General features: G+C 40.8%; 1 pseudogene; it reads left to right on the top strand.

Annotated features, from left to right (window-relative positions):
- LOC138382895 (zinc finger protein 91-like) overlaps positions 1-24,338 on the top strand; it is a 326,121-nt pseudogene that overhangs the window by 124,541 nt on the left and 177,242 nt on the right.

The raw sequence follows: 24,338 nt of genomic DNA, 5'->3' as shown, positions 1-24,338 counted from the left end.
AAACGAAACACATTTTTGAATTATGTTTAATATTTTGTACTAAAATTAGTTAAAATCATAATACTTGATATTTACATAGTGTTTCTATGTTTCATGATTTTTCTTCATAGTCACCGTAACTATTTTTATTATATTACAATAAGTAAGACCAGTGCAGTTGATGACAAAAATATTACAAGTTTTAGATTACATCACAGCACATGCTCCTATAAACATTTAAAAATTAATTTTAATTTAAACAGTCATCATTTTTAATGTGGCATATGATGAACATTCCTAGGTCAGCACAACCAAATGCTGGGAAACAAATGTATTACACTGCATATGTCCCAAACAAGGGCACAATGTACAAAAATGATCCATATTTAAGAATATTTAATGCTTAAAAAATTAACGTGAATAGAAAGACATTTCAATGCATATAAGATGTTACTTAATTTGAAATATTTGAAGTGAGATGAGATGGTGTGGTAAGGTGAAAATATCACTGGACTAGAAGGAAGATGAGTTAGATTCTAGATATGTGTCTTAGAATTCTGATTTTGGTCAAATCACTTACTATCCCTTTCTTCATGTTAAAAGAAGTCATCTCAGGCTGGGCATGGTTGCTCATGCCTATGATCCTAGTACTCTGGGAGGCCAAGGCAGTGGGAAGATCCCTTGAGGTCAGGAATTTGAGACCAGCCTGAGCAACAGCAAGACCCCGTCTCTACTAAAAATACAAAATTAGCCAGGCGTAGTGTGGGGTGCCTGTAGTCCCAGCTACTCGGGAGCCTGAGGCAGGAGGATCACTTGAGCCCAGGGAATTTGAGGTTGCTGTGAGTGAGGCTGACACCCCGGCACTCTAGCCTGGGTAACAGAGTGAGACTCTGTCTCAAAAAAGATAAATAAATAAAATAAAGAAGTCATGTCAAAAGCTTCATCTAACTTTATAACTATGTGATTTGATTTATTTTCAGTTTAGATAAGGGTACATCTGTTTGTCAATCTTGGCTGCCTGGGAAACTAACCCTGTGATTAGAGATTTGGAATATTCAGCCCTATCCCCCACTTCCAGAGAGGAAAGAGGGGCCATCTTGGCTTTTTAAAAGTGAAAAGTGTACATTATATGATAACTTTTTACCTGGGTTACCATCTTTTATACAACTTGGGCAAAGTTGTGCAAGAGGTGAAGTTTATATTTGAATATCCATCCTCCAGTTTTAGGACTCCTCTACCATATTAGTGTCATCTTGCCTGGCTGCCCTTCCACGTGCCCCATGACTTCATGCAATTTTCTTTTAATACTTCTAATTCCCCTAACCTCAGGATTTATTGCTGTTAGGATAGCTTCATAAAGTTTTCCCATTAAGTCACATCAAAATGCCCTACATCTTATTTCCTCAGGACTCAAAATAATCTGATGTATATCATAATGGGATTTGACCTCATAGCTAATTTTCAGGTGATGGCTGTAGCAATTTGATCTTGATCCTTTGAACATCATCTCTTTATTGTCTGGTTCATTCATGACTAAGTAGGAAATTTCAAACCTGGTGTGAATAGACAGAACCCCATCCAGCAGAAGAATTCAATAAAGGTAGTGCTGAAAGAATTCCTTAAGTAATCTACAACGAGAACTAGCGTGGTAATAGTGACACATTCCATCATTTTAATGACTAAAAATCTTCTTACAATGCAAAATACTTAAACATTTAATTCATAAAACTTACTTTTTTCCAGAATTTATTTATTCAACAAATTTTTTTTTAGTGCCTACCAGATACCAACCACTGCACAAGGCACTGAGGATATGGTGTTCCAAAACAAGAAATATTCCCTGTTCTAAGGTACTGCTTGAGTAGTCTGTAATATCTCAGTAAAGGCCCTTAGTTTATGACCCAGAAATAACACAGTGCATATTTTAGCTTTGCAAAGAAGGGGTCTGGACTCTAAGGTTTCTTCCAATTGTAAAATAATTGTTTTTCTATGATTCCAATGTAATTATTTACTCAAGCTTTTTAAATAAATCACTTTACATCATTGTTTCAAAGGAATAAAATGTGTTATATTGCTTTTATTAAAATTTGGGATAACTGTAATTCCATTGAGATAATTACAGTACATATGTTGTGTGTCAGATACTAATATTAAAATTCCCAAAGATATGATATTTCAGTTTTCTCATTTAAAATATACTTTTACAAATAAAATATTGACTTCTAAAATAGTTTTTTATCGGAATATGAATAAACAGATGCTTGAAGTAATTCACAGAATAAAACTCTGTAAAATAAGATTTCTGAAATGATATGATACACTACAGATTTATGGAACATTGTCTAGGTAGAGTGTTAAGACTTATACAATACCACCTCTTGTTACTACACAGAGAAAGAAATGGCCATACTTCACACACTGTTGAAAATGACTAACAGGATATTTAGGACTTTCGAATATCTGGAGTAACTGGGCATTTTTAAAATATAGAGCTAATTCCCTTTTATTATGTGAATTTGAATAGTTTAACAAAAGATTTGTTTTTGTAGAGATTTTAAATGGGGAGAGAATGCTAGAAATAACAAATGTTATCTAATTCTTATGGCCTTAAAGATAAAAATCTTTGTTGAAGTTTTGAAAAAATGCTAAATTACGTAGTCTTAGGAATTAAAATATTTGTGGAAGAATATAGATGTATATAGTATATAACTTGCATTAATATTCTCAATTAGGAATTCTAGGCTGCATTTTAACTGAGTCACAGTGCATGGGAACTCAGAACCGAACTTTTATAGGTTATCAAAATTTTTGCCACCACTGCTCAGTTTTGTCCTAATATATATAGAAATTTTGTGAAGCATATTAAGTTACAGTTTGCACAATTTCATCTCATTTGTATACCAGTGATTTTTTTCTTCTAACCATTTTTTTCAAAACAGTATATACCTACATTTCGGTTTATTTTGTAGGCAGTAAAAAGTATCTGAAGTCATTTCCATTTGTTAAAAAGTAATAATTTCTTGATAACCATAGAGTAATGTTTTCTTTAAACCCAGCAATTACTTGCACCTATATTTCATAACTTGTATTAATATTGATCAGCATGAATTCTCCATGGAGAAATTGAATAGCATACAACTAGTAGTTGTAAATTCTGTCAAAATAAAAATTATTCCCTTCTAAATATATATTTACATTATTTCTTGAAGAATAGTCCTAACTAGATTAAGATTTGTGTTTTAGTGTAATAGTTAGAAGTGCTTGTTTGGAATGACGGTGGGCAACTTAGGAAAAACAAAGTTGTTATGCACAGAAATGTCAATTACAGGGGGTCCACCACCACCCTCACCTACCTGGGTTACAATAATGCTTTATTCAAAAGTTTTCAATTTCCCTGTCTTGTTTCATAACTTTTTTAGCACAGAGATGTTTATTTTTGAGATAGTCTGCTTTATCAGTCTTTTTCAATGATATTTTTAAATTTTTGTGTCCATTCTAAAAAGATCTTTCATTCTCCATGCAAATCAATGTACTCTCTTATTGTCAGCTAGTAATCCTAAGTAGAGTTTCTTTACATGTTCTTTTTGATCATCTGAAATATTTGAGTCAATAATATTAATCCAATTGGATATTTTCTGAATGGATACCCTAGTTTCTGGACATTATTTATGTAATACCCCACCTTTTATTAAACATTTCAAAGGCATCTTTTTTCAGGCACTTCCATTTATTTCAAATGTATCCTTTCTCACACATCCTATGGATGTATAGATAAGAAATACATAGAGATATTATATAAATACATAAAAGTAACTATTTATGTAAATAGATACCTGTTTAGACAATGCTGTTTTCCCAATAATAAATAATCACTTTTTTATCTCTTAAAGTAATTAATTATAAAAACAAATTTTACATTTTAATTATATTTGCATTTCAATAGTGCTATACATAAAATTATGGATTTAATTTAATATTATTTGGTTAGAAATTATGTATCTATTTAACTTCAAGTTGTCTTTTGTTGACTTTGACCAGTTTCTATTTTAGGTAACAATACATGACAAAAGCACATTCGAAGCTTTCTATATTTTTGCCTTTTGCATCAGCTTCTAAAACCTATAAATGATTTCATTTTAAATGTAAGGGGAAATAGAATACACTCCACTAAGGACATCCCATTAGTATGCCACACTTTAAAGTCAGGAAAACAAAACTTTCCTTTGTGTGGTCATATTACCAATGATATATAGTTATTTACACTCATTTTAATTTGTTTTCAATTTTAGGGTTTGCCTTTTAGTTTACATTTTTAAGATGCACAACATTCAAATGTTTATATCTTCCACATAAAGCATTATCAATATTCATTTTTCTCCACATTTGTTGTACTACACCATGTGCCATGACCATCCCACAGGCACACAGAGATCTCTCTTCTTCATTTTCACAGCTACCTCAGTGTTCTAATTAAAATGTACCTCAGGATTATTAAACCTGTTTCCTATTAATGGACATCAGCACAACTTTTCATATTTTGCCATAACAAATCCACTTGGGATAAACTTCAAAATAGTTGTTTTATATTTGTCATGCTCTAATTTCATAGTAGATTCCTAGAAGTGGGAGTCCAGAATCCCAGGTTAATTCCCAGGCATTTTATACATTTTCTCTACATTGATTATATGATTTTGGCCTCCCAGCAGAAATGAAAAAAAGAAGAAGAAAGAAGAAGCAGAAGGAGAAGGAGTAGAAGAATGCAAATACCTAGAACTACTACTACAAAATGATATAGTAACTTAAGAAAACAGTTTTGCAGTATCTTATAAAGTTAAACTTACCAGCTGACCAAAATATCTGAGTCCTAAGTATTGACTGAAGCAAATTGAAAACTAAAGTTTATAGAAAAACCTTTTTGTGTGGATGTTTATATTCACTTTATTTATAATTACAAAAAAACTGGCATTAAACCAGATGCTTTTCAACAGGGAAATAAATGAACAAACTGTGGTGCATCCATACAATAGAGTCCTAGTTGTCAACAAAAATGAACAAACTACCAGTCCACACCACAACATGAATGAATCTTAAGTGCATCTGTCTAAGTGAAGGAAGTCAGATACAAAAGGCCAAATACTATCTAATTCTATTGATATGGCATTGTAAAAAAAAAAAAAAAAAAACAGCAAAAATACAAGGATGAAAAATAATCAGAGTTTCCAAATAATGGGCCAAGAGAAGTAGCTTTTTACAAAGAACAGCAAAAAAGAATTTTTGGGGTGAGGAAACAGTTCCTTATGGTACTGCGGAGAGGAATATGTGAGTCTATACAGTTTTCAAATCCCATTAAACTGTACACTACAAAGAGTACATCATATCTTTGTAAATTTTAAAAACCCAGAATATTGGGGAATTCTGATGGAAAGCATAAGAGAAATGAGTCTTACTGTTCTACAAATGTATGACCTAACACCATTGAAAAGGGTGGGGATGAAAGGTCCTGACCCAAGTAACTTTGGAAACCAGTGTTTTGATTGAATAATTTAAGATTCAAGAACTGCACATAAACACTGTTTATGTATGTATGTATGCATTTATTTATTTATTTATTAGAGAGAGGGTCTCACTTCATTGCCCAGGCTAGAATGCAGTGGTGTGATTATACCTCACTGCAGCCTTAAACTCCTGGACTCAAGCAATCTTCCTGTCTCACCCTCCCAAGTGGCTTGGACTACAGGCATGTGTAGCCATACCTAACTATTTTTAAAATTGTTTTTAGAGACAGGATATCATTATTTTGCCCAGGCTGGTCTTGAACTCCTGGCCTCAAGGGATCCTTCTGCAGCCTCCTAATTTTCTGGAATGAAAGGCATGAGCCACTATAGCCAGAAAACACTGTTTTTCAGTTGGTAAATTTGTTTCTACAAGTCTATGTATTAGTAATTCTATAACTACTTTACATGTTATCATATATACTGAAGATAATTACTTCTCATTTCCCAGTCTAGTGGGAAAAAGTTATAAATCAATGAAGGAGTAATGCTAGAATAAATTCTGTGGTACTAGACTGGAGTAAGGAATATCAGAATGAACCTTATCTATTGTAATATATTCATTGAGATAGATGGTTGCAGTGAGAGAGAGAGAGAGAGAGACGAGGATAGCGAGGTAGGTAGGTAGATAGACGATAGGTACATGGCTAGGTAGATAGAGAGATAGGTAGAATGTAGGCATACATCAGTTTATATTTATACATATATTTTCAAACTCTGCAGAGAAGGCTCAGAAGTTTTGACACCCCAGAACCAATGAAAACATCTCATTCTCAGGTCTTGGTTTCTCAATACCATTTTTCAGGTCTGACACAGTGGCTCACATGTGTAATCCCTGCAATTTTGTAGGCCAAGGTGGGAGGATCACCTGAGGCCAGGAATTTGAGACCAGGCTTAGCAACTAGCAAGACCCTATCTCTACGTAAATAAAGAAAAAACAAATTAGACATGTGTGATGAAATATGCCTATAATGCCAACTACTTGGGAGACTGAGGCAAGATTTCTTGAGCCCAGGTGTCTGAGGTTGCAGTGAGCTCTAATGATGCCACTGCACTAGAGCCTGGGTAACAACATGAGACTGTATCTGAATAATTAATAAATAAGAAAAATAATATGATTCTTCAACAAAATGAACCAGGGCTTCTATAAAAATAGATAATTCTAGAGCTGGAGATGAAACATATAACTTGAACCTAGAGTAGCTTGTAAAGCCAGAAAGCCAAAAGGTGCTTAAAAAGATAAAAGTCACAGACCTGTCACAGGAGGTAAAAGAAATTGTACTGTAGCAAGGATTTTGTGTATTTTATTTACTAAAGTTTTATAGTATTAAATCTAAGTCATTGTGATATGTTAAAGATGAATATTTTAATCCCTACATCAATCACTAAAAAAATTCAGAGGCATTGCTTACATGCTAATAAAGAAATCACATTGAACATAAAAAAGTATTTGTAAAAGAATGTTTGTAGACATTTTAGTCATAATAGCACAAATGAGGAAACAATCCAAATGCCCGTCAATAGGAAAACGGAGGAAGAAATTGTAGAGCATTCATACAACAGAGTAGTACTCAGCAATAGGAAGGAATAAACTATGGCAGGACAGACCCAGACGAATCTCATACCTGCCATTGAGACGAACTGGACATAAGAAACGGATAGTATGACTTCAGTTAAAATGAACCTACAGTGAAAAAAATCAGCACAGAATCAGCCTCTGGGATAAGAGACTATTTCCTAGGAAGGAACACAAGGGATTTTTCTAGGATGATAAAAATACTATATTCTTAAAATGGGTGAAAGATTATATGGCTGTGTTTGCCAAAAACGTATACTTAAGATTTGTGCCTTTCAATGTATGTATATCTTACCTCACTTGTAAGAAAAAAAAATTGAAGGGGGTGGAAAAAGCGTGGAAGTATAGAACAAAGAACAAATGGCACAGGATTAGTAGTTATTGAAGCTGGGTGACTGGTCAATTATTCTGTTTTGTTTATTTTGTATATGTGTAAATGTTCTGTAATAAAACACTTCTTTGAAAACACAAAATTGACCTAAAATATTAGTTCTTAAGATCTTGGTTACCTTTGGTAGGTGGGAGAGAGAAAGTGATTGTTGGGTTACTTGAATGAGACTGGTTCTATTTCTTGGTTACAGGAGTCTGTTTGTTTTATATTAATTTATCAAGCCTTAAATGGATGCTTTGTGCATTTATTTCTGTTTTACATAAATAAAAGATGTAAATATTATATATTTGTAAAAAAATCCTAACTCAGTATCTCAGAATAATGGCAGCATTTTGGTCTATGTTTTATTTTTTTTTTTTTTTTTTTTTTTTTTTTTTTTTTTTTTTGAGACAGAGTGTCGCTTTGTTGCCCTGGCTAGAGTGAGTGCCGTGGCGTCAGCCTAGCTCACAGCAACCTCAAACTCCTGGGCTTAAGCGATCCTCCTGCCTCAGCCTCCCGAGTAGCTGGGACTACAGGCATGCGCCACCATGCCCGGCTAATTTTTTCTATATATATTTTAGTTGTCCATATAATTTCTTTCTATTTTTTAGTAGAGACGGGGTCTCGCTCTTGCTCAGGCTGGTCTCGAACTCCTGACCTTGAGCGATCCACCCGCCTCGGCCTCCCAGAGTGCTAGGATTACAGGCGTGAGCCACCGCGCCCGGCCTGGTCTATGTTTTAAAGTGGAATATGTTCACTCAGGGCATCATCACATAGATTTTACTATTCCAAAGTATCTATTAATGCCCTAATGCTTGATGACTCTCTAGGTCTTTCCATTTTTGCCTCATTTTGGCAAGTAGCATAGTATTAATCTCTTGGCCATATATTTTCAGCACAGCCCTCTCCCCACAATGATGCTCACTGAAGCTGAGGCACATAGCACAGTGCCCTGAACCTAGTGTGCAGTCAGTACACATGGAATTAAGTTGAGTGAGAGATAAAAGCAGGAGCAGAGGTCTGTTCTGCAAAATGTAGTAAATAGGTAATGCAGGTAAGCATGAAGGGCCACCACTCATCGGCAACAATTTTTACATTCATTTGAGAAAACATTTGCAATTTGCTCATCGAAAGATGTTGGTTCAAAGCAGTATATGTTTTGGCTTGACCACACACAGTGATCACCTGGAGAGGTTGAAAGGACACCGTTGCCTGGGTCCCAGTCAAGGAATTCTGATTCATTTGGTCTGTTTCAACTTGCATTTGAGAGGGGTTAAAAGGTCTCCCCACCAAGGTGATTCTAACGTGCAGCCAGGAGTGACAAGTCCTGGTTCACAGCAAAGGATTCATTAGCTGTGCTTGATTGCCTTGTGGACTGTGCGGATTTTCCCCATGGCGATTCCTGAGTTTGGGGTCCTGACAGATTTTCCCTCTTAAAACTCAAAAGACACCTTCAAAATATGCTCAGCTGTTTGGCTCTATTACAGCAGGAGGAAATAACTTCTTAGCAGATCTATCTTTATAGCACTTGGTTTCAGAGCAACAGGTTATTTCAGGCACAGCAGTTTGGTGTAGTCTTTGATGAAAATCATGAATAGCCCACAAATACCAGAAACAGATGAAAAAATTTGCACACATATCTAGTGAATTATATGTGTTTTCACATTTGTCCTAAGATGAGAAATGAGTACTATGTTGTTGGACCTTCATTTTCTAAACTCATTGCTCAGCGATTTCCCCAAATTATTCCAGGTCCTTCCAGCACACTTTGGTAGCATTCTATGGAGGGGATTATTCCCAGTGGTGAAGACTACTAGAAGGACAACATTCTCAAAGGAATCCTGCTTCTCTTGCAGAAGAGTCACTCTCCAGAACCTCAAAGGCCTAGGGATCTGCATGAATAATGTGGCCTATATAGGTAGATGTACATGAGCTTTGCAGTCAGGCAGATTTGATCCTGAGTCCCAGCCCAGCTGCTTAGTAGTTCCTTGAATTTTAAGGGTATATAAATATTCTTGTCAAGAAAATGCATAATGATACTGCAGAAATGGCAGTAATACATCCATCCCTGAATCCATGCTGTTTGCAATGAGTTTTGACAGCTTCTCCCATTGAAAGATGGAATCTGTTTCTCTAACTTTGGATCTGGGCTGACTTCATTAGCTCTGGCCAATTGAAAGCTGTCAATATGACAACGTGCTAGTTTTGGGTCTAGGTTCAAAAGCTCTTGAATGCTTCAGATTTTCTTTTAGAACCCTACCCTCTGCATGAGAACAAGCTTATGGAAGCCTGCTGGGCGCTGAGATACTGTGACAGCCAGCTCACCTTCAGGAGCCAATGAATCAAGCAGTAGTTGACCACACATGCTTAAAGGAGCCCAGCTAAGCCCAGAAGAATGACCCAACTGAGCCCAGCCTAAATTGCTGACCAGCTCAACCAAGAGCTAATGAGTTTTAAGGTGACTGTTTATGCAGCAATCCCTAAGCAATATATATACCTGGTGCAGACAGGATGCCAGAATTCCATGACAGGTTCATTACAAGTTACCTGAAAAACAGTAGATTTCCTTTTACTCTTATTTAAAGTTGGATTTCTTGTTATTAATAGATAGTATTGAGTTATATGTTAATAGAAATGCATGTAGACATGTGTGCATGCAATTGGTACTTAAACTGACACAGTTCCCCACACAACAGGAAGAAATAGACAGACCCAGCCTGACCATTAGGGTCAAGGCCAAATTGCAAAATAACAGGCTTGCTTTTAATCTATTTCCTCCAGATTTAACTGTGGAGGTCAAAATTTTAGATGTATCTGAAGACCTGGGGTTCCTTCCTTCTGGGGTCCTATCATCTCTGTTTGATCTCTGGACGGGGAATGGGTCCCCAGCAAGCAGTGGTCAGCAGTGGTCTAGCTGTGGACATTTCCTGCCTGCTGCCCCATGCTCTATCTAGGGTTACCTTCTCTCCAACTCTTGAGCCTAAGGAGAGATGTTGCTAGAAAAGGACTATTTCCTCACCTCTGACAGAAAGGAGCTTCAGGCCATTCACCATCCCAAGGTCATAGAAGTCAGAGCTGTACTTCAATGTGGCCAACATTGGCTTTGCCGGGTTGAAGAGAACCTAAAATAGTCTAGTGTGAACTGAGATGTGCTGGAAGCTTACAATACAATCTTTGAAGGCTTACTCTAAAAATACTTATTTAATAATTTATATTGATCACACACTAAAATAGCAATATTTTAGATGTATTGAGTTAAGTAAATTGTTACAATCAATATCACCTTTTTTTCCTTTTATATTATGCATCTAATGGAAACTCTAAAAGGACACGTGTGGCTCATATTTTATTTCTATCGATTTCCTGCTGTAGAGGATTTTCACTCTTTCAAAGCTCAGACTGCCTCCTCAAAAAATCCAGAGGCCAGGAAGGTTAGGAAATGTGAAATTTAAAAATAATTTTTATTATATTTTTTCCATTTTTGAATCACATATATTTGAAATAAATGAGCATAATCTTATGTATAAGATTAAATGCAAATGACTCCTGGGCGAGGTCAAGTCCCAGTTCTGGAAGAAATACCTGCATTAAAATGGCCGCCATGAAGAACCGGTAATTGTGGGGTCGGGAGGGGCGGCTCACACCTATAATCCTAGAACTCTGGGAGGCTGAGGCGGGTGGATCTTTTGAGCTCAGGATTTTGAGACCAGCACGAGCAAGAGGGAGACCCTTCTCTACTAAGAAGAGAAAGAAATTAGCACAAAAACTGAAAATATATAGAAAATTTAGCCAGGCATGATGGCACATGCCTGCAGTCCCAGCTACTCAGGAGGCTGAGGCAGAAGGATTGTTTGAGCCCAGGAGTTTGAGGTTGCTGTGAGCTAGGCTGACGCCACGGCACTCTAGCCTGGGCTACAGTGTTAGCCTAGGTCTCAAAAAAACAATACTTGTGACTTTCTTTAGTCCCACCAGTAACTGCATCTCTTGTCACTCAACCGGAGGAGGCAGGGCCTGGAGGTCTATCCAATCAGGGCGCTGAAGTGAGTGACAACTGTCCAATCGAGTGTGCAGGATTGTGAAGGGGACGGACTCCACGATCTCAGTCCCTTGGTGTTGGGCCCTTTACTAAGAGGCTTTTGCGAGCGCTTCCCACTCCTGGACTCTGGGGCTCCTTGTTCTCAGCTTCCGGAGGCCCAGGTGACTCTGCTGCAGCCTGTGTTGCCCTGTGACCGCCAGGTACCTGAAGATCCATAGGGAGGATGTGGGGACATCCCGGAAGCTCGGAAGTGGTGAGTACGCAGGTCTGCGTGTCCTGGCGGGGTGGGAGCGGTTGTGGTGGGACCCGGGCCTCCCCGCCGCAGTTCCGGAGTCAGCCGGTCTAGGCCCCCTGACGCAGTTCAACCCCCGTTTCCCTCCTGTTCAGGGTGTTGCTGGGCTGGCAGCCGGGGCCCAGAGTGTCTCGTCCCATCCTGTGTGGTGACTTCACACTGGCCCTGAACCCTGTCTGGGCAGCTCTTCTATTGCACCTCCTCCTCTCCCCTAGACTATGTGGTGACCACAGGAGAATCATCAGGGGAGGGTCCCGCTGCCTTGGTGTGCGGGGTCGTGCGTGGGAGGAGCTGGAGTCTGTGCAGTTCTCAGCCCCTTCTAACTCTTTTTAAAAGTAAACTGAGGCAGCAAGAAAATGGTAAAGAGGTTATTTCATTGGAACTAAGAGCAGTTCAGGAATCATGAGGCCTCCAGGGATGGGTTGTGGTTTGGGGGCCCACGGGGGTGGGGCTTGAAGGAAAGCCTTTTATCAGGTGTGGTGAGGAAGCACACCAAGTTCAATAACGGATTACATTCATGTGCCTAATTTATTTGGACTATCCAGGCAAAAATCACATGGTTTTGTAATCAGAGGATAATTGGCAGTTTGTTCTTGGTTAAGACTAAATTCTGTTTCTGTTAGGTCTGGGGGTTGCTAGAGGGGCATGGGGGTAGAGACAGAGAGACACATGAGCCTCATGAGTAGCAAAAAGCTGTTTATTTTGAGCATCTGGGTACAGACATGTGGAGGCAAAAAAAAGCGTCCACATTGAGGGAGAGGAAAGCATTGGGTTTTATAGAGGGTTTCTCAGGGGGGAGTGAGTACTTGGGCCAGAACAGCTGCTGCATTAATTTTTTTTTTTTTTTTAACAGTCAGTTTCCGGTACCCCTGCCCCAGGCACATCCATCCTTCTGCTCTGGCATCTCTCTTATCAGGAGAGCCAGGGAGCGATGAACTTCCCCTCTTATCAGGGAGGGCGGGGGAAGGAATGCTGGCTTCAACTGTCTATTATATTGAGAAATTCCCGGAACTCTACAGACTCCTGAGGCTATTGTTTTACTAGCCTAAGTTTTACATTAACCACATTCTGTCCTACATGTAGTTCTGGGGTTCTCACCTGGAACAAACCCAATATTCCACACTTTTTGTTACATAAATATAAGAAAAGGAAGAGTAAGGTATGGGAAAAGAGTAAAAACTAAAAATTAGAGAGATTGGAAAGTGGGCATTGCTTTCCTTCTAACTTTTTGTTTTTTGTGTCCCTGGAGATTTGGTCATCTTTGAAATGCAGTCAGGCCCCTTGCAGGGGATGAGATCTGTGCCCCTGAGATTTGGTTTTGGGCAGGAAACAAAGGCCTGGAGTTGACCCCCCTGCAGTCTGTCCCAGAGCTTTCCTCAGGAACACCTTGAGGCTGTAAAACAAATTGTAAAAGCTGTGAGCTGGGGAAATCTAAAGAGAAAGATTTATATTTCTTTTCTGGGCTCTTTTAGGTGTTTGTGAAAAGAGAGTCCAAGCAGGTTGCCTGCTAGTTTGGGAGAGAGATAGCAAAGAGTAGGGAGAGCTCAGAATTGATTTTTAGCTGTCATTAGAAAATTGGGAGACTCAAGGCCATGCTAACATTCTCCCTTTTTGTTGTTAAGATTAAATTTTTATGTAAAATGAACTCAGGAGTTGGGAAAATGGGTGGAGATCTTCTGTAGCTTCTTCGAGCTGAGGAGGGCCATAGAGATCTTTTTATGGAATTCATTTATTAAAAGGGAGGGCGATAAAAATGGATGGTCTTGAAGTTAGAATAGAGGCAGGATGGGGTGTTGCTGGAGAGGAAAAGTCAGGGCCTGAATGTTCCTAGATAGTGGAGAATGTATGATTTGAAAATGAGAGTTGAAAGTAGAGCCACTAGGGGCCTTCGTTAAGAGAGTAAGATCACGCATGGTGAGAAGAGCTGATAGTTTTGAGAAGGTAGAGAGGTTTTTTGCACTGTAGGCAGATAGAGATGTCATAGAGCCCCACAGTGGGGGATGGAAAGTATGGTTATTATTAGGGTTTCCAGTGTAGGCAAAGGACTGACCGGCCTGGTATGTGAGTTGGCCTGTGGCGGCATTCACAGAGTGACTTGAGAGGTATAAAGTGGGGGCAAAGCATGGTAAGGAGTTATGTATACCACAGCATGTTATCAGAGCCTGATACCCACGATGGACTGGACTTTTGGGGAGCCCACCCTGGGTGGAAGCAGGTTCTGGAGGGCCTGTAGGTTTGAGTCCTGAGAGATGACTCTCGGACAGGATTTCCAGAAGCTTAGCTATAGTGGTGGAAGCAGTGAGAGAATTATTTAAAAGTTGCAGGAGGCCCAATTTGTTCTGGGAAATCCTTGAGTAAAATGTAGTCTTTAGGGTGTAAGTGTTCCAGTCCCTTTAAGAAGTCACTAGTGTGTTTCCTTCCTGGCAGGTAGGCACCAGGTCGAGGTGGTGCAGGAAGATAAGGGACCTGAACGAACTGGCTATTTTTTATCTCCTGAAATCGTTTTTTACAATTTTTTATGTCTGTCTCTTTTGCAATAGCCCTTAGGCCTAGGGAGGATAAATAAGGTTGGGCCGGGTGGAATCTAACAGTTTAAATCCTGGAGATAACTTTGTTATTTACGTAATACTACTTCAGTGGCTTTGGAAAGCAAAGCATGACAATTAATAATATTTTAAATAAAAAGTCAGGAAAATTTTAGCTCTTTCTATGACATTTTCCAAAGAAACAAATCTTGGACTGCAGAGGATTATAAACTGTTGTTTAAGAAGAATCAGAGGCCGGGTGCGGTGGGTCACGCCTATAATCCTAGCACTCTGGGAGGCCGAGGCGGGTGGATCGCTCAAGGTCAGGAGTTCGAGACCAGCCTTAGCAAGAGCAAGACCCCGTCTCTACTAAAAATGGAAAGAAACTATACGGACAACTAAAAATATATATAGAAAAATTAGCCGGGCATAGTGGCGCATGCCTATAGTCCCAGCTATTCGGGCGGCTGAGGCAGTAGGATCGCTTAAACCGAGGAGTCTGAGGTTGCTGTGAGCTAAGCTGATGCCAACGGCACTCACTCTAGCCTGGGCAACAAAGTGAGACTTTGTCTCAAAAAAAAAAAAAAAAAAAAAAAGAAGAATCAGAGCAAAACTACAACCATCCGTGGATGGTAAAGATTTCATAATAGTAGACAATTTTATGTGAGGTAAGGCAGAAAGTTTCATAGTTTCAAAGTGCAGAGCACCCCAGACAAAAGTTGCATGTAAAGTTTAGTTAAGCTTTTCCATAATCAGAGGGAGGAGGCCATGGATCTTTCCCCAGTGCCGGTAACTGGGAAGCACAGAAGGGGTGGGCAGATACTTTATCTCCCAGTGGACGGAGAAGCTGTGGAATACACAGGGGGGCTGTATTTTATGTTTTACTCACATGGTGGGGGTAGGAGAGGGAAATAGAGGCCCTGACAATTCAGGAAGACCAGAGAACGTGGCTCCAGTGTCTTTACCTGTGCCAGAGAGTTACCCAAGGTGTGTCGCAGTCGAGTGTGTTCAGAAGCCTGACGTGTCCATCAGATTGAAGCAGTTTCAGAGGGTCCGTGGCTATGCAGGATGTCCCTTCAAGGAGGGGCAGCCAGGTCCAGAGTGCAGGTGTGATCTTCCCATTTTAAGAAGCGGGCTGCTGCTTTTCCAGTGCCCTTCATTTGTCAAAGGGAGCACAGTCCTGGTGGAGCCCGTCTCCTGGGACATTGTTCTTTAGGGACCCAGAGTCTTGGTAGAGGCAGGGCTCAGTTCCCATGTAAGGGTGTGGCCCTGTCCTCTACTTGTCTGGGGCCTTTTGAGTCACTCTCCAGAAATGGTCCTTTACAGGGCAGCCAGGATTTGAAAAGCTTTTTTGTGTTTTGGGGGCTGTTGTCAGTGCCACTCAATTTTCCCTTGGCCTCTCCCCATCTTGGTCATTAAAGACCTTGAAGGCCAGGTTTAGGAGATTTTTTGTGTGGGATTTGAGTGTCTTTGTCTAATTTTTTGGAGCTTGTACCTGATGTCAGACTCGGACGGGGAGGTAAAGTGTGTATTGAGGAGTAAAGTTCCTTCGGGAGTTCCTACTTGATAATTCAGTAATGGGCCTTTATTAGGGATGGTGACTGTCTCCACTGGCTGGACAGGGGTATATCTACAGATTTCATCACCATGTGCCTGGGCATTAAGTCAAACTGTCTCCTTCTCTTCGGCGGATGGAGTAGAGGAAAGAATAGTGTAGAGGTCATGCCAGATCAGATCATAAGATTATGTTAAATAAAAGGCACACTTACCTCCCTCCCTGCTGCCTTCCAGCGCAGGCCCCAGGACTTGAATAGAATGACAGGGAGTAGCAGGGGGACTGAGATGAGGGAAGGGAGCAGGTGGAGGGATAGGCTCAGGGAGTTCTGGTTGGGAATACCTTTATGGGCGAGGGCTGAGATTGCAGGAGTCGTGATCTGAGGTTTCAAGTTTGTCCAGAGAAGAGGAGGAGGGAGAAGGTGAAGGCCTAGAGTGTAGCAGGAAGATTTGAGCCAGATTACAGTTCATGCAGAGTGAGAGTAGAGGGTAAAAATGGTGTAGACATAGGGAATCTCGGACCATTTGCTATTGCAGTGACAAACATTGTAGTGAGACCTGGTGTTCTGAGAAGAGGAGTAGACTGAGAGTTGCCCATGTTCCTGGAAAGAGTAGGGGTCACACAGGGCTGATTCTACTCAATTCTAGGCATCCTAGAACGAGGGAATAGTAGGGGAGCGAGCAGAGTGCGTGAACTCGAGCAGAGTCGCAACAGGCATCCCTGTGTCCAACGAGGGCCCCAGGTGCTGAGAGTCCTGGGGCTCATGGACAGGACTTTTGAGTCGACACAAGAAGACAAGAATGAGCTTGTGAGGTCCTACTCACTAGGAGCAGGATGTCTCCAGGATGTGGATTTGAAGGTCAGTGAAGGAAGAAGACCTGTGGGACTTCTCAGGGATGAGAGCACGAGAGATAGGGGGAACCCCAGAGCGAGTTTGCGAGCTTTTATTCCCTTAGGATGAAATCCGAAGTGTGAAGATCAGGAAAGGGAAGATCCGAGTCCTGGTCTGGTGTCTGCCTCTCAGCTTGGTTCAGGAGGGTCCGGGTGCACAGTTACCTTACCTTGGCTGAGCTAGCACGCTCTGCCTACACACCAGGATCAGAGACAAGTTAGAGAGGGACCCCTGTATGGCTCAGAAGAGACCCATGGAAACCTTGCCAATGACCCAAGGACTCAGAGGCAGGCAGGATTCGGGAGTTAGGCCAGGATGAGCTGCCGCTGCCTACTGCTTCCCGAGTTGCAAGGCTTGCCTGCTAGAGATGCAGAGTCTTGTCCACCCAGTGTGCCCTCCAGGGTTTTGGTGCCAAATGATAGGTCCAGAGCAGAAAGAGAGAGAGACGCATGAAGCCTCAGGCATAGCAAAAGGCTGTTTATTTTGATCATCTGGGTGCACATGTGTGGAGGCAAAAATGTGTCCACACCGAGGTTGAGGAAAACCTTGGGTTTTATAGAGGGTTTCTCAGGGGTGAGTGAGTAGTTGGGCTAAAACAGATGCTGCATTAATTTTTTTTAACAAATATTTTTGGGGACTCCTGCCCCAGACACATCCATCCTTCAGCTCTGGCTTCGCTCTTATCAGGGGAGCTAGGGAGGAATGAACTTCCTCTCTATCAGGGAGGGAGGGGGAGGAATGCTGGCTGCAGCTGTCTGTTAGATCTACAAAGTCTGGGTACTCCCCAGACTCCTGCGGCTATTGTATTGTAAGCCTGTGTTGCATTAACCACATTGTGTCCTATACATACATTTCAGGTTCCCACCCGGAACAAACCTAACAGTTTTCCTCTCAGTTAATACTGGAGTACAAGAAATGATTCATCAAAAAAAAATGTAGTTTAGTCATGCTGAGTGCTTTTGAAAATGAGAAAGCCTCAGAGATTTGCCAGAAAATCATTGTTCTTCTAACCTTGCCTTGGTGCTTGGTGCCATGACCCCAAGAGCAGTGGGGGACTCTCTGAAGTTCCCTTATCTAACACAGAAAGCTTCTTATGAAAGTCAATACAATGGCCTTCTATTGCCATCCTGTTGCTTCATTAGCTAATGCAGATGTTTATACTACTACTCCTGAATGGTGTTTCCCTCAGCATAATGCCTGCCTCTCAGGTTCATTCAGATGCCAAAAAGAACAATTTACCAGTTAATTTCTTTCTCCTTGGTCCATTCATTCTTGCTAATCGTTTTTTGCTTCTCAAAAGAATGGTATGTGTTCCCCATCTGCATATCCTATGCAAAATAGTACCTGAGCTTCTGAACCCCAATGGGAGATTGGGGTAATCCCTCTGTGATTTCCCCAAATGCACATTAATACATATATATGCCTTTTCTCTTATCATTTGATATTCAGTGATCCTTCTGAGAATAAGGAGAAAAGTTTTCCTTTGGCCTCTATATTAGTAATTTACAGGAAATAAATTTGAGTTACATTTTGGTTTGCTGAGGTAGGAACTCAGGACACTAGAGCCATTGCAGTCTAATTGCCTCCTATTTATTTTAACACTCCATAGGGGGACTTGTATTCTCTCCATTTTCATTTCCTTTCTCTCTCTCTGTCTCTTTTTTTCTTTTTTTTCTTTTTCTTTTTTTTTCAGCCAGAGTCTGGCTCTGTCGCTGGGGCTGCAGTGCAGTGTCATCATCATAGCTCACAGCAATCTAAAACTCTCAGGCCAAAGTGATCCTCCTGCCTCAGCCTGCCAAGTAGCTGGGACTACGGGCAAAACCCACCATGCCCAGGCAAATTTTTTTCTACCTTTAGTAGAGATGAGATCTTTCTGTTGCTCGAGCTGGTCTTGAACTTCTGACCTCAAACTATCGTCCCACCTCAGCCTCCCAGAGTGCTAAGATTACAGGTGTCAGCCTCAGTCCCTGGCCCACCTGTATTTTCTAGATGTATAGCAAGTGGGGCATAAATTCACCACTCTCTTTCCCTAGCCTAACTGCTGTAGGCCTTACAGTAAAATCTTAAATGTTGGGTTTCTTTCCTACATTTCCAAATGCCAACTTCACATCCAATTTACAATATGAGCTGTTTTTCCTTTATTGCCCAATGCAAATAGATGGAATATTTTAGTTTTCTTGTCATTTCTTTACATAACATTGGGTGTTTGTTTTTAAAATATTGGTTTTCTATTTCTGAACATTTCACATGGAAAGAAAACACAATAATTTCATGGCACTCTGCTGTAAAAATCTTTGTGTCTCCCCTCATTTAAACTTCCTTAGGCACACACACTTTCCCAGAATGTCTTCGGTTAGGTTCCTCTTTAAAACTGTATGGGATGATGTGTCCTCAGCCATGCTTATGTCTTTTCCTGGTCCTGGGTAATGACCCAAGGACCAGGGTCCTTACTTGTCTGGGCACGACCCAAGATGCCCAAAGCAGCCATGTTTTCTGGAGTGCCCCATGAATATCAGTCTCTGGGCCATCTCCACCCAGAGGACAGCCTGAGGTATGTGGTGCAGCCTCTCAGGGGAGCAAGTGAATTTCCTTGTGGTTGAGAGGAGTCTCTGCTTCACCTAAACAGCTAATCCATTGGGACTTTAAGAATTTTTTGTACCAGCCTCTGTTTTCATTCCTTTGAGATACATTGCTGGTCAGCCCATCACATGCTGGTATTCAGAGGAAATTTCACAAATCATTCCTGCCTTCTGAATCCTCTCAAGTTTGTGAAGGGAGAAAAAGTATTTGAAAGGACAAGATTAACCCACCCCAACAAGGTGGTACAAAACCCTGCAAAGCAGTACAGCCTTGATGTGTGCTGGAAGGCAGAGTGCATTTTCTTTTGGGAGGGTGGTCATCGAGCACTTTAGTGAGCAGGATGGCGATGGGAGGATGTCCCAAGGGATGTGATGACCGTACTTGACACTCAAGTCAGACATTCCTATATTCCAGTCACCAGTGCCACTTTTTGAATTTGTTGCCTTGAAAAGCTTTGTTGCTTTATTTCAGCTCAGTTTTTCATTAATTGTAAAATGCAATGTATCTCCAGAGCTTGAAAATGAGAAATTATTTCTGAAAAGGCAAGAGAAAAGTAAAATTCTGATAGGTGAATTAAATATATAGTCATATATTCCATTTCATAAAAAAAAAAAAAAATCTTTACCATTTTCCCCCCAGAATGAGTGTAGTAAGTTTCTTAGAGCTGTTGTTTTTCAGAGGTGATTTCAAATGGAGTCCCAGGGCTTAGCTTTGGAATGCTACCATGGAAAAGACAGAGACAAAGTCTCTTTTACTTTATGACTGCCTAAAAATGAATGCATTTTGACAATACAATGTCAGATGGATGTTTTCTCATATGAAACTAAGTGAATAACGTTGTCTGGGAACCAGAGTTTTGAGCCCGATGACTAAGCTAATGTCAACCTTGATCTTCCAAAAGGTGGTCATTGAGGGCCCAGGGAGCCTCCCCTGCAGATATCCCAGCTTGCTCCCATCAGCCAGGAAAGGAGCCCTTTATACTGAGAAGCTTCAGAGCCCTGGGAAGCTAGGGTTCATGCACAGGCAGATGAAGTGGAGGTTGGGATGGAAGTAGGGGTGAGGGATGAGATGCACTTTCTGAAAGTGTAATTGTTATTGTCCTAGGGCTCTTTCTAGACACTGTCTATTACAACATATTTGAAATTACAGTTTGTTTTTCAATAAAATAAAGTCTTAATTATTTAAAGAAGTATTGTGATAGGGAAAAGCACCAAGTATAAATCTGCAAGCATCATGAAGGTTACACAGAGAAGGACATTTTTTCATCGAGAGGAGCAAATGACTTTAGAAAGAAGGTGGGAGGGGAAGGGCAGGATGGATGGTGGAAAAGTAACATCCTAGCTTAGAGGGTTTTTTACCCTGTAGTCGGCCCCTTCTTAGGAGGAGCACAAAGGGGGTTTGCATGTTGGCTCAGGCTGAGGATCAGTCAATGTTTAGGGGCGTGGGGGAAGGAGAAAAACTTAAGCAAATTTTGGTCAAGAAATATTTTGTTCTGACCACTGAAAAGAAAACTGTTCTAATTTTTTATGAGGCAATAAATGGAAATTTAAAGAATCTGTGTCAGGCTTTGTGATAGATAAAAAAGGAGGAATAACCTCTTTTGTAATGGGAAGGATGTTTCCTTGCAGTAAGCCGCTATTACAGAACACAAAGGGTGGGTGATGTCTTTCATCACGAGGATTTACCAGCATTACTTGCCCAAATCTTCCCCCACCACTTTCCCTCGCCCTATGCATCTCTTCCATTGGGCTTTTTCTGAGTGGTGTACTTTATAGTACACCAAATTGATGAACGTAAGTAATGTGGTTTGCTGAGTTTATTGACTAATTTTATCAAATTATTAAACTTCAGAGGGGGTTACAGGAGCATCTTATTGAGAAGCAGTTGGTCAAAATTGTGCATGGGCCCCTGGGGCTGCCACTGGGATCTGGAGTGAGTGCAGTGTGGTAGGACTGAGCCCTGAACTCAAGGGGTCTGTATGGAATCTCTGCTGTCAGAATTGAGTTTTGGAGAAACATTTGGTGCCAAAAAGGTGGTCAGTGTTCATCAGACTCCACACATTTGGTGTGAGAAGTGTCAGGTTTCTCAGGGAAGGGAGAGTCTGTTCTCCTGCACATAGGCTGTCACACCACGTATTGTGCCGTGACTCTGCATCTCCTCCTGGGGTCAGAGGAGACTGAGGACACAGGAGGAGCCCTGAGGTCAGATCCGTCTGCAACTTGCTGCCCCATGTGATTCGCACCCATTCATGCAGTGATGCAGCAGGCACTGATAGAGCCACGCCCCTCCCAGGCAAGTCTCCTCCCTCTGGAATGGGGACCACAGCTCCATTGCTCTTAGAGTTTCCCACCAAATATCCACACTGGAATCCTGGTTTAGCTCCACCCCCAGACTCCAAGTCTACAGTAGAAATCTGGCCCTCCACCAATCCAGGCTTACAGCTGGATTGCCTGATTATAATCCCATGCCTGCATGGACACAGGAATGCCAGGGCATATCCCAGCGTGAGCTAGTATCTTTAGCACTGACAGCCCAACATAAGTGACTGAGGCAAGCATACTAATTGATAGAGGTTTATTGGGCCAACATATAAGGATGTGCTTGGGAAAAACCAAACCGCAGACAAATATGTGACTTTTTCCAAGGGGGGATTCGGGAACTTCAGTATTTACAGGTGACATGGATAGAGAAAGTAAAAGGAGGGGGTGTGGGCAGCCAGGCAAAATTGTGACATTCTTGTGAGCCCAGAAAATGTACATATTACATAAGCTAAAATTAATGTTTGAAGAGAAAAAGGAAGTGAAGGAAGAATCAATTATGTAGATGTCCCTGGATAGGTAGAAGAAAGGCTGATCTTGTTTCTGTTATGCACTTGGGAAGATAAATTTGTAATCAACATTATTAGTGTGGAGTTGAACAGACTCTAGTTCCAGGAGCTACACTGAAAGTGCAGATGAAAAGTTACAAGTCCTTACTTATGAAAGGCCAATGAGGAATTTCCTTTTGAATGATGTGTGTGGGCAGTCCATGCATATCCCTGAAACCTTTTACCTCTCCATGATCTGGCTCATTTATAATGCTAGTAATAGCCATTCATTTGTAAGGTGTTGCATGACTCAGCCTCCAAGGCTGACCTTTGCTTCTGCATAAGTAGCTTGAGGGATTGTCCTGAGATTTTTGGTTTCTTCTACAGCACCAACCAGCCCTTACACCAGCTCTGCACTATCTCCCACCCATGGGTCCTTGGTAGCAGTTGTCTTTCTTATGATTTTTTTCTTCCCCAGAAACCTTCTTTCTTGTGCACAGAGTGCAACTAAGGCTACTCCTCTGGTGCCTGAATTCAGCACCGTCTGGAATTAGAGTCATGGGTTGAAGGCCATGGCCCTTGACATGGCTGTTGTAAGAGCAGATGTAAATTAAAAATACCAACTGGATCCTTCAACTTAAAAACATGAGATTATACTCTCTTCTCTTTCTTACGGTTTTAATTTTGTATGTACTTTTTTCTCTGCCACTTTGAAATATATGTAAATTATTTTATGAATTAACAAGTCTTTTGTAAATGTTTCTTAACTCAGGATTGCCTTTCTTTCTTTCTTTCTTTCTTTTTTTTTTTTTTTTTTTTTTTTTTTTTGAGACAGAGTGTCTCTCTGTTGCCCAGGCTAGAGTGAGTGCCATGGCATCAGCCTAGCTCACAGCAACCTCAAACTCTTGAGCTCAAGAGATCCTCCTGTCTCAGCCTCCCTAGTAGCTGGGATTACAGGCATGCACCACCATGCCCGGCTAATTTTTTCTATATATATTTTTAGCTGTCTATTTAATTTCTTTCTATTTTTAGTAGAGATGGGGTCTCGCTCTTGCTCAGACTGGTCTCAAACTCCCGAGCTCAAACGATCCGCGCACCTCGGGCTCCCAGAGTGCTAGGATTACAGGCGTGAGCCACGGCGCCCGGCCAAGGATTGTCTTTCTTTAAAATCTAGGAACCATTGCTTTGAAATATAAATAGTTAAAAAAAATCTGCATGAATCCCAGTTTCTTTTAGAGTAGGAATCTCCCATTAGTATGCACCTAGCTCCAAGTGGCAAAGTTGTCTTCTGTCATGAGGATATGAAAGGGTTGGGTTTTTTTTTTTTCCTCTGAATATAGCCAATTAGTAAGCACAGATGGCCTTTCCAATTACTGCGTAAATTTTGGGGTGAACTACATTTGAAAAATGGTGTTCGCAAATCTATTTGAGGACTAATGATGTTGACTTTTCTTTATGTCTTTGCAATCTCTTATCAGATTGCCTGAGATGTACATGATATTCTGGTTTAATTGTATAACAAAAGTTTTCCTTCTCTTTTACCATTGTGGAGAGTTATTCTGGGCTTGGAAACAATTTTGCTTTTAATTATATTTTCCAAACACTTGAGAATGACCAGGCATGGAAAAAAATAATAAAGTGCTCCCCAGGCTTCACTCTAAAGAGCTCTTTCCTTCTTGGCCTTCCAGTAATAATTCACAATTGTGCAACACAGTGCATGGTGCCTCCAATATCTACATGTGGAATGGTCTCTCTGCCTATTTGCAATCTGCTGTGTAGAGCAGTTTGACCAGATTTCTACAAAAATAATGTTACAAGACAGCAATCATCCCTTCCAGCTGTTTGTCCATGACCCTGGCATTTTCAGACCTGAAATTTATCCAGAGGCTGTTGGACTTGCAAACCCAGCCAGGTAGACACATGTGCATTGAGTAGGCCTGAGAATCATAACTCCCTCTCCTCCTCTTTGCCAAATACTCATGAATATGTAGAGGGCACCAGCTGCTTCCCTATTCCTCCAAGACCTCAATCTGCAGCTGCAAATTCTGAATCCAGGTCCTCATGATCATAAGGATGTGATAGAGCAGCTTCCATGAGCAGCTTCTAGTTTCCCCCTCATTCTGTATCACCCAAGAGTACAGAGCCAGGTTGATTCCACCTGTAATCCGCACATAA

This window comes from Eulemur rufifrons, chromosome 4, assembly GCF_041146395.1.
Source record: "Eulemur rufifrons isolate Redbay chromosome 4, OSU_ERuf_1, whole genome shotgun sequence".
Lineage (NCBI taxonomy): Eukaryota > Metazoa > Chordata > Mammalia > Primates > Lemuridae > Eulemur > Eulemur rufifrons.
This window is presented reverse-complemented; position numbering and strand designations above follow the sequence as displayed.